Source organism: Apium graveolens, chromosome 7 (genome assembly GCF_009905375.1).
Source record: "Apium graveolens cultivar Ventura chromosome 7, ASM990537v1, whole genome shotgun sequence".
NCBI lineage: Eukaryota > Viridiplantae > Streptophyta > Magnoliopsida > Apiales > Apiaceae > Apium > Apium graveolens.
The window spans coordinates 98,381,465-98,390,642 of NC_133653.1; the positions used below are offsets into that span (position 1 = coordinate 98,381,465).

Sequence of the window (9,178 nt, forward strand, 5' to 3'; positions counted from 1 at the left end):
CTGTGGGAACAAATCTGATTTATATCTTATACTACTTGCGAATGCGTATACTTGCGTGATTTTAGCGTGTGTTTTCGCCCTAACAAGTTTTTGGTGCCGCTGCTGGGGACTCGGTGTTAATTTTTAGTTATATGTTTGTCATCAGTGGTCGTTAAAGTTCACTGACTCGAATTCTTTTACTTTCACGGTTTATTTGTTTGTGTTTCAGGTACTCATTACAATGGGAGATCCAACAGCACGAACGTTAGCCTTGATGGATTTTTCTCAACCCAAGATCAATGACATTCAATCTAGCATTGTCAGGCCAGCTATCACAGCTAATACCTTTGAGATCAAGCCTGGCATAATTCAATGGGTGCAGAATTCAATCCAGTTTGGGGGTTCTTCAACAGAAGATCCCAATATGCACATTAGGGATTTTATTGAGATATGTGACACCTTCAAGTTCAACGGTGTTTCTGAAGATGCTGTGAAGCTGAGACTGTTCCCATTCTCTCTGAGGGATAAGGCTAAGAGCTGGTTACACTCTCTACCAGCTAATTCGATTACTACTTGGGAAGATCTTGCTCAGAAGTTTCTTACTAAATTCTTCCCTATGGCGAAGACAGCTGTAATCAGGAATGCTCTTACTCAATTTGCGTAGTAATCAGGAATGCTCTTACTCAATTTGTGCAGCAATCAGGAGAATCTTTATATGAAGCTTGGGAGCGCTACAAGAAGATTCTTAGGAAGTGTCCTCATCATGGAATGCCTAATTGGATGATCATCAATTATTTTTACAATGGGTTGGGAGCACATTCCAGACCCATGCTCGATGCAGCAGCAGGCAGAGCATTATGGGCAAGGAGCTATTAGGAAGCTTATGATCTAATTGAACTGATGGGTGCTAATGAATATCAGTATCCAACCCAGAGATGTCCACAGGGCAAGGTAGCAGGAGTTCTTGAAGTGGATACAGCCACGGCTATCATTGCTCAACTAAAGGCGTTGTCTATGAAGATCGAATCTCTGGCTAACTATGGTGTTAAGCAGATAATTAGTGTTTGTGAGTTGTATGCAGGTTCGCATCTGACGGAGCAATGCGCTATATCTAGTGACTCGGCTTAGTTTGTGAGCAACTTTCAGAGATTGCAGCAACCAGTTCCAGACACTTATCATCCTCACAACTGGAATCATCCTAACTTCAGCTGGAGCAATAATCAGAATGTGATGCAACAGCCATTCTAGCAGTTTGGAAATAAGCTATTCAACCCTCCTTGTTTTCAGCAACAAATTACACCAAAACAACAAACTCATGGTGCATGTCTATCTTCGAATAAAAAATCTGAATTGGAGGAGTTGTGGCTTATGTGCAAAAACCAGGCTCTTATATGCCAAAGCCAGGCTGTTTCTAACAAGACTCTGGAGAACCAAATAGGGTGAATTGCTAATTCCTTATTGAATCAACCACCAGGAACGCTTCCTAGTGATACAGAAACAAATCCAGGCAAGAGGGAAGTTGAAGAACAGGTGAATGCCATCACCTTAAGGTCTGGAAAGGTCGCAAGCCCCCAAATTCAGCAAGACGAAGAGCCTGAAAAATCTCAAGTTTCAGAAAATGCAGTTGTGGCTGAAGAAGAAGTGCAGAAGGAAGCAGAGGTGGAACCAAGGAAGACTACTGTGGAACACACTCCTCCTGAGGGTAATACAGGGGAGAAACAGATCTATCATCCACCTCCTTTTCCTAAGAGGCTGCAGAAGAAAAAGCTGGATTAGCAGTTTGAGAAGTTTTTGGAGGTGTTCAGGAAACTTTATATCAACATACCTTCCGCTGAAGCTCTTGAACAGATGCCTAGCTATGCGAGGTTTATGAAAGGTATTCTCTCTCAGAAAGTGAAGCTCGATGACTTAGAGACCGTTGCTCTAATGGAGGAATGCAGTGATGTGCTGCAACAGAAGTTGCCTCCGAAGCTTAAAGATCCTGAAAGCTTCACTATTCCTTGCACCATCGGAAACTTATCATTCGACAAGTGTTTATGTGATTTGGGAGCTAGCATCAATCTGATGCCCTTACCTATCTTCAAGAAGCTTGGTCTGCCTGATCCAAAACCAATATACATGTCATTGCAACTAGCTGACCGTTCCATCGCTTATCCACGAGGTATAGTGGAGGATGTCTTGGCCAAGGTGGATAAACTCATCTTTCCTACTAACTTTGTAATTCTTGATTTCGAGGAAGATAAGAAGATTCCCATTATCTTGGGAAAACTATTCTTGGCTACAGGCCGAACTATGATCGATGTGCAAAAAGGAGAGCTTTCGATGAAAGTTTACGATCAAAAGGTCACTTTTAATGTGTTCAAGAAAATAAAGTTACCCACGGCTAAAGAGGAATGCTTTAAAGTAGAGTGGGTCGACTCTGTAGTAAATTCAGAGCTTGAGCAATTGCCAAAGTCAGAGACCTTAGAGAGATCCTTAATGGGGAAATCAGTTATTGATGACAAGGAGGGAGCAGAGCCACTGCAGGTTTTGAATGCACCTCCGTGGAAGAGGAAGTTAGATATGCCATTCGATTCTCTTGGGTTAGCAGAGCTGAAAATTTCTCAAGAGCGTCTCGAGCCGTCTATTGAAGATGTTTCCACGTTTGAGCTTCACCCACTAATAGATCACTTGAGTTATGCATTCTTAGGTGCACCACATGATAAGGGCTTGGGATATATTTTTGATGATGTAGAGGGTAGCCGAACGAACCCTCCATTGCCTACAGAGGGTTCTTCTCATGTGCAGCAGGTAGTTGATAGGACTGGTGTTGGTGATGAGGAGTACAGGCGAGTAATTAGGCGTATGGAGGCCATGCATGACATTCACCGTCATTTTGCTGTAGATTTGACACAGACTTTGGGTACTGTTGTCCAAGACACTGATGGCGAGGTTGATTGGCCACCTGATCCTCCACCCGAAGAGGGTGACTCTCCTGCTAATTAGGTATGCCTGAAATCCTTATTATTACCTTCAATGAGGATATTGAAATTTTTAAGTTTGGGGGTGATAATGTAAGGATTAGTAGTGTGTGTTCATATAGATTTATATTGCATGTTTAGTTGTAGTTCATTCATATTTTTGCATGATTGTTCATTTAGGACATATTTGTTTATTTTTATGTGATTTCATATAGTTGCATTTGCATGCATATTTAGCATGATCCCTTAAGATGAACTATGATATTTGATAAGTTAATGTTGATTTGAGTGTAGTGACGACGAATAGAGGGATGTTTAAGTCCTAATGAATTGATTTGCATGCCAGAAACAAATATTTTCACAAAGTCTAATAGGGTTGCTTTTGATCTAGATCATAATCATACTTGTTTGTTGTTGAGATTTAATCACTTGGTTATATTTAGAATTTGTGATATTCTCGTAATGACGTAAAAACACTGATTTTTTTACGGTGGAGAAAAACTTGGATTTCATTGCTAGTTGTTGTAAGGCTAGGCATCAAATGGCTAGTAGTCGGCTCATATTTTTATGAGTAGTCTAGGGTTGAATGAGATAGAGCGAAACGCACTCATTCAGAAATTATTGAAAAAAATAAAAAAAAAAGAGAAAAAAAGATAAAAAAGTATGTATTTATGCATAATTGATCAAGAGTGAGCTCTTTAATACTCGAGTTATTAAGTTCTTAGGATACTTTGTGCCTAGTGACCTAAGGCTTTTATAGTCTGGGATCCGCTAACCTAACGCTCGCTACATGGATATTATTGCATAAGTCTTTTGGGACCTCATTCATTGCACAGTCAAATAAGCATCTTTGTTATGTGTTCAATAATAGTGTGAATTCTTGTATAACTCTAGTCGAAAGGAGGTGTTGTGAGTCATAAAATGTGTTTATTGTATATTTATAAACTTTTGATTGTTTCGATGATAGATGAGTTATGGTTATTGATCTAGTATCGAGAGATATCTGTTAAGCATTCCGCACACGCACATTTCTGGTTTGTGAGTTGGTTTGTGGGATTTATTCGAGCTCTGTTTAAAGTCATTGCATTCTTAGAGGCATTGGCTTATTAATTTGGTTATGGTTATTCTGAGGGGATCGATTGCATTATCATTTAGTTGCATTCACGTAGTTGCATTCATGCATTAGGTTTGTTTTGTAGTTTTGAGTCTGTTTATACTTGAGGACAGGCATCGATTCAAGTTTGGGGGTGTGATAAGTGGATTTTATATCCACTTGGAACGCTTTATTACAAGATTAAATTGGTGTTTTGGACTCAAGTTGGTATTTTGATATGTTTTTATGATATTACATTTTAGGTATCAGTTAAATGAAGAAAGAAGCTTTTAAAGGTAATATGATAAAAAGTAATCAGATTTGGAAGCATAGGCCATTGTCAAGTTGTATAGAATCTTGTTAACTTCGCGTGGGCAGTTGAATCGCTAATTCTGACGAGAGAACTCAAGTTATGGCCAAAACAAGATTCATCAAAAATTTTCCAGACAGGCTGCAGGCGCCGCCTGCTGGTGGAGGCACCCGCCTGCTGGTGGAGGCGGCCGCGTGCTGATGCGCGGCTGACTTCACTAATTTCGCTGAAAAGACCTTTTTTGAGTGAAATTTGACGATTTTAAGGGTCCAGGTCCAATATGGGCTTATATATACTTAAAAAAAGGGTTTTCATCATCCGGGAAGATTGGGATATCAAGGAGAAGACCTAGAAGCACAAAACAACTCCGAAAAAGAAGATCTTGTTTTCCACTTGTGATTCTTTGAATTAGTTGTAACTTTGGATGCTTATTTTCGTTTTTGTTGAACCTAGATCTCGTTTATTCGTACTTTAATTATTATTCAGTTTATTAAGACCTTGTTTTATACCATGCTTTAATTAGAACCCATGGTGACGATGAGTTCAATTATGGGCTAATCGTTATCATGAGATTCTAGCGGATTTACTTATGGATTTCAATAATTAATTTATTTCGATATCTTGGTGTATGGTGATTGATTGATATCCTGGTATTGGTTGTGCTTATTCGTCTTATGTGCGTAGCTAATATATAAGATAGTGTGTTAATCTCTATTGAAGCAACAATGAATATAGATGTTTAGAACTTGCCATGCTAGCATAAGTTCATGTATTGTATGCATGATTAGTGGGTAACTCTAATAGTTTTACTTGCCCTATGTAATCAAGATAGATAACTTGTGCTTAAACCGTTATGTTGTCAAATTCTATAGACATATAGGGTCTCAATATAATTGGTGCCTATTCAGCTTCTATCTCTTTTGTGGATGTCTGGTAGAATGGTACCCGTGTAACGAAAGTTGGCGTTTATCAGTTTCGTGTTATCTGATTAGTGTCATCACCATCACATGCTAAGGTTAAGAACAATAAGGCTATTGAATGAAGTATTTAATGAAGTTAGAATCCCATGTTTGTCATATATATTAATTTAACCTCAATTCTCTTAATTAATGTTATTTAGTATAATCTCTTAGTTTAATCAAAACCCAATTTGTTATTTATCTTAGCATTGAGCGATAACCATACATTGTTGCATAGGTGCATAAATTGAACTTTACCTAAAGCAGTCTCTGTGGGAATGAATCTGATTTATATCTTATACTACTTGCGAACGCGTATACTTGCGTGAATTTTAGCACGTGTTTTCGCCCTAACACTAGACTATGGGAAAAATGGTTCGAACCTTACATAAGGAGGTCTAGCAGTATTTTCCTTATTATAATCCTAAACATGATTTCTTTACAATTAATGCAAGTACTAAGAGATTCATTTATGGCATAAAAATAAGCAAGCATTGAAATAGGAATATATGACATTCATTCAGAAACATTACATATAAGACTTAAGCAGTACATGAATGTTAGATATATTTGATAATGTCCTGTGTAATATGATTTGTGTTTAGTTTTCAGATCTTACTTAAACAGGATAAATCAATACTTAACTGGAAATCAGCACTTATACTGAAGACAGGACTTAAGATATCAGAACTTAAGTTATCAGAACTTAAGTTATCAGAAGATATTTATCAGGAGATAATATCAGGACTTAAGATGACTTTCAGATAAGGCAGGCGGCTGATTGAAAGGAAAGAAGATTGAGACTAAGACAGAAAGAAATATGCATGAAGAAAGAATTCTATGAAGAATAGAATACTTGGAAGAAAAGATAACTAGTTGATATATTTTAGGAAGCAGAATTATATTCCATATCAATTAGACTTTATCTTGTAACTGTGTAGTATATAAACACAGACATAGGGTTTACACTATAAGTGTTATCATTATCGAAGTTATTATTCTTTGTAACCCTAGCAGCTCTCGTGATAATTTGTTCATCACTGAGAGAGGACAGTTCCATATTGTAATAAAGATTATTGTGTTGAATAAAATCTTTTTTCTATTACTTGAGTTCTTATATTCGATTTGATTTTGCTAAACACTGTATTCAACCCCCTTCTACAATGTGTGTGACCTAACAAGTGGTATCAGAGCTTTCTGTTAATATACAAACAGTTTAAGATCCAAAAATAATCATGTCTGAAGAAGAAACTCCAACCAAGCCCACCAAAACTGAAGAACCTCCAAAAACCCTAACCCATAGTCGATATGAGACTATAAGAGTTCCCATATTGAAACCTTCTGAGTATTCCATATGGAAAGTGAAGATGGCTATGTTTATGGAAGCTACAGATCCAGAATATCTCGACAGGATTTATGAAGGACCACATATGCCAACCAAACTCTCTGTGGAAGTTGCAAGTCAGCCAACAAAGTTTGTACCAAAGGAGAAAAGTGATTACACTGCTGAAGATATCTCATCGATTGCAAAGGATGCAAAGGTAAGACACTTGCTGCATAGTGCCATTGATAATGTCATGTCAAACAGGGTAATTCAATGCAAGACTGCAAAAGAGATATGGGCTGCTTTGGAAATAAGGTGTCAGGGAACTGATTCAATCAAGAAGAACAGGAAGATCATACTCACTCAAGAGTATGAGCACTTTGACTCAAAGCCTGATGAGTCATTAACTGATTTATATGACAGATTTGTCAAACTCCTGAATGATTTGTCACTAGTTGACAAAGAGTATGATATTGAAGATTCAAATCTAAAGTTCCTGTTAGCTCTTCCTGAAAGATGGGATTTGAAGGCCACAATAATAAGAGACAACTATAATCTTGATGAAACAACTCTTAATGAAATTTATGGGATGCTCAAGACTCATGAACTTGAGATGGAATAAAGAAGCAAGAGGAACGGAAGAAAGTCAAGGACAGTTGTCTTTATGGATGAGGAGGAAAGTCCCAAAGTTACTGCCTCAAAGAAAGGCAAGGACAAGGCTCTCATCACAAAGTCTGATACTGAGTCATCAAGTTCTGATAGTGATGATGACTCAGAAACTGAAAGTATACTTGAGATGGACCCTGATGAGGAGATGATGAAGCTGTGTGCTCTTATGGTGAAAGGAATCACAAAGATTGCATACAGGAAATTCAGGAGAGGAAAGAAGTTTTCCAGCAAAGGTGCAAGTTCTGATAAGAAAGGTTTCAGAAAATCTGAAGGCAAAGGAGGAAAGTCTGACAGAGGAGATTACTCAAATGTTAAATGCTACAACTGTGGTGAGAAAGGCCACATATCTCCTAATTGCAGAAAAGGGAAAAGTGACAAAGGAAGGGCTCTTGTCACAAAGAAGAAAAGTTGGTCAGATGCTTCAGATTCTGAGGATGAGAAAAACTATGCCTTGATGGCAAATGCTGATAGCAGTTCTGATACTGCTGACTTAAAAGTACCTCAAACTACTTATGCCTTTCATACTGATGATATTACTGAGTTGAGAAGATATCTTAAAACCATGTTCATTAGTTATAAAGATCAAACTTTAACATATGAAAGATTAACTTCTGAAAATCTTGCTTATAAAAAGAGGAATGATTATTTAGAAAAAGACTTAGTCATGTTCCATCAAACTCGGAAAGATAGAGATGATGCCTTTTATGTTAGGGATGAAGTTCTAAAAATGAATGAATCTCTAAAAACTGAGTTAGAAAAGGAAAGAGAGATTATCAGGACTTGGACTAACTCTGGTAAAGCAACTCAGGATATTCTTAGTAGTGGAAACTCTGGTAAAGGGAACTGTAGAAACTGCGCCTATAGTTGTTAAACAAAAACCAAAGGTAAATCCTGTTAAGTTTGTAACTGCAAAGTCTAATATTGAGAAATCAGAAGTTAAGGAGAAAGTAACTTCTGACAAACTTAAACAGGATAAGCCAACTGAAGTTAACATAGGCATAATGACAAAGAAGCAGCTTAAGCATAAGCTAAAAGGTGTTAAGAATGTAAACAAGGTTAAGCCACCTAGGAAGAATAGGAATGGAAAGGAAGGTGTGAACAAAAGTAACAATTATAAGCCTGTTCCTAATGCTCCTAGAAAAACTTGTCATAACTGTGGAAATTATAACCATCTGGCTTCTTTTTGCAGGAAGAATAAGAACATAAACTCCTTACCCTCTAAGTCAGGAGTTAAGAGTCAGTCTGTTAGATATAAGCCACAAAATCCTTGTTTTCATTGTGGAAGTTTATGGCATTCCATTTATACTTGTAAGGAATATCATAGTTTGTACTATGATTATTATCAAATAAAACCTTCTTTAAAGAAAGTTAGCATTATTCCTTCTAGTGTAAGTTCTGATGTAAAGTCTGATATTGCAAATTCTGATAAGAAAACTGTTAACATAAACCCTTGTAAGTCATATGTCATAGACCTATTTGTATATTCGAGGATTCAACTCAACTCAAATAAGAATGTAATAAGTAAATAGTAGATCGACCGTCAGAGAGATCTCGCAAAGTAATATCTATCAAAGGATTCAGAGACAATGTTCATCTACAGACTTGAGGAGTTAATTCACTGGAAGAAGTTCAAGAAGTTGATCATGCCTCAGTGATATAAATCAAGATTGTGGATTTAATCAAATGACAGAGATCTCGTCAGAGTATCATTAATTACAAGGATTTAATCTGAAGAAAATCAAAGTGTCAGAGTCAAGACATGAAGAAACGTCACGGAAGTTAGTCACTCATGAACCAGACAGTACATCGAGTGTCAACGTTGAAGTGGTGGAATTGATTCATAATTTTCAGTGATTTTCAGAAGATTTGCAGAAGAATGGTTGC

The 9,178-nt window shown here is 37.2% G+C and overlaps 1 non-coding gene across 1 annotated transcript; it reads right to left on the bottom strand.

Moving 5' to 3' along the window:
• Positions 1 to 642: 642 nt before the first annotated feature.
• LOC141676091 (small nucleolar RNA R71) lies at positions 643 to 749 on the bottom strand. Its single transcript, XR_012556699.1, has one exon. It is a non-coding gene; the product is annotated as a small nucleolar RNA R71 (small nucleolar RNA).
• Between the last annotated feature and the right edge of the window lie 8,429 nt (positions 750 to 9,178).